The following is a 2,283-nucleotide window of genomic DNA, read 5'->3' as shown; positions in this document are numbered from 1 at the left end:
CTGACATTATTTGGCAAAGAATTCCTCAGGGGTCAATATAACTCCCTCCCCAACAATGACCCAAAAGAGTCAATGATTTGACTCATGTATATAAAACCAGTGGGGAATGTGCTGGGCTGCATATCTGACGCTTTGGCCAGACGAGTCGCACTGTGCTGTCTGTTCCTAAAACACATAGATAGGAAGGTACTGACATCAGGCCTTGAAATATGGTTTCATGGCCTCTTCTCAATATGCTGTACTCTCTGTTCCTAAAACACATAGATAGGAAGGCACTGATACTATACTGTGTTGGGAAATAGGTTTTGTAACTTTGTGGTTTTTGCAAATAAAAATGCTGTAATTCCTGTAGTCTGGGCTGCAGTTCAGCCTTTACTTTGGCAGGGTGCTGTACCTGTAGTCAGCTGGCCAGCTTAATAAAGGCTCTTAAATTTAAATTCTGAGTCGGTGTTCTATCTCGCTGAGTGAACCCATAACAAAGGAGGCCAGGGGAGTAGGGTAGGGATGGGGCACCATGGCCCCAGCCTTTTAGGCATCCCTGTCTGTCCTCTACAGTGAACATGGAGGAAAGGGGCAGCCTCTGAGGAGGGGCCAAGCCAGGCCAGGTGACCATCTTGAGTTCTGGATGAGGTGATGGTCCTCACCCTGAGATGCTGTCTGACTGGTGATGGCAGAGGGCCCAGTGCCTCCTCGCTTCTCAAAGAACATGTAGTCAATGAGGAATGTGGCTCACAGCAGTAAAGCCTTCACTCTCACATCCAGATCTAGCGGGAACTGCAAGCCAAATTAATCTGCATTCGTGAGGGCTTCTTGGAGCATCCCCCCTACCCCACTGCTTGCTGATGTGATCCACAATGTGGGACTCATCTGGAGTCTTCACCTAAAAGTTGGTGTCTGTGCCACAGCCACAGGTCCAGCAGGATCGACATCTTGAATGGAGAACTTGGGGAGGAAGGGATGCCTGGTCTTCAGTACATGGCCAGTGGTGGTGCCCAGTGGTGACTGTACTTCCATCTCTTGGTCCCTAGGGTCCACCAGAAGGACACAAAGGGGCTGGTGGGCTCCGCAGCACAGATGTGCACAGCAGTTGCTCTCTTCAGCCGCCTGACCCAGGGGCTGTCCAGCCCCTGAGCACAGTTCATATCAGTTACTTATCTCCCAGCCTAGGAGCGTTTCCACTCCCACAGCCCTCTGGTGAATCAGGATCTGATCAATTGCCACCAAGAATTTGAAGCCAGAAGGCACCCCGGGCAGTGGCAAGAGGAGGGCAGCAGGCCCAGTAGCAGGTCTCAGGGCACTGGGGCTGGGCAAGGGGAAGAGAGAGAAGCCTGGAGCAGGGGCAGGCACATGGGCGGGCACTGGCACCAGTCTGGGCCCAGGATGCTGCACCTGCTCTTGGTACCCAGCAGTCACAGGTTAGGGAGGAGGGGGCGAAGGGGTGTAGCCTGTGGGGGGCAAGTATCCTGCCATAGTAAAGGAATGAGGGTTTGCGGGTTGTCGCTATACCAGAAGCTTAGTTCTTGAAGTGGAGGCAAGCTCAGGGACAGCCTGACAGACACAGAGACAGAGACAAAGATGAACAGGCAAACGTGGAGAGGTGGCTGCGCCAGGTGCCCACCCGGGGTCTCTTGGGTGGCGCCTTTGACTCTGGGAGGAACCGAAAGTGTCAGCAGGTGGGGCAGAGTACCTGGGACTGTAGATTCCCTCTGGAGTTTGCAGAACTGCCCCCTCCCTTTGTTCTTCCATTCTCTGTGGAGGCAGCTGTTGGCAGATGGCAGGACGGATGGATCTGTGATCAGACGGACAGCCTGACCTAGAGTGAGGTTTCCTGACCCCTCTGTATCCCCCACTCACCTGAAGCTCCTAAAATAGTCAGGGTGCCCAGCACTCAGAGGCTCCCAAGAGCTCCTGGAGGCAGGTCCTTGGTCATCGGTTTTTGTTTTTTTTTTACTACATTCTTTCCGTGTGCAGTGATCATACTTAATCTGGAGCAGGGTGGGCAGGGCTGGCTTGAGTGACCTGGCACTGCTGGAAGTATCCTTTATTCCTTGTAGAGCATCTAGGGAGGGGAAGCGGCCGCAGTGCCTGAGGCCGAGTTCCAGGAGGCCGGCAGCACTGTCGGGATCAGGCCAACAGTGCTAGTCTGTTGGTGCCTGTCCTGTCCTCTTGAGATTGAACCTCCAGCACTACTAAGGGAGCCAGTCCCCAGTTCCACCCCACCTCCACCACTGATTGATTGGAGTCTGAGGGCCTGGAGGAGGGACCAAGAGGTCTCACTTCCAG

General features: G+C 53.8%; 1 pseudogene; it reads right to left on the bottom strand.

Moving 5' to 3' along the window:
* Positions 1 to 502: 502 nt before the first annotated feature.
* On the bottom strand, positions 503 to 1,470 carry LOC132229348 (phospholipid scramblase 3-like; annotated as a pseudogene).
* Between the last annotated feature and the right edge of the window lie 813 nt (positions 1,471 to 2,283).

Source organism: Myotis daubentonii, chromosome 3 (genome assembly GCF_963259705.1).
Source record: "Myotis daubentonii chromosome 3, mMyoDau2.1, whole genome shotgun sequence".
In the NCBI taxonomy this organism is placed as follows: Eukaryota; Metazoa; Chordata; class Mammalia; order Chiroptera; family Vespertilionidae; genus Myotis; species Myotis daubentonii.
The sequence above is the reverse complement of the archived record's forward strand: the minus strand, read 5'-3'. Positions and strand labels throughout refer to the sequence as shown.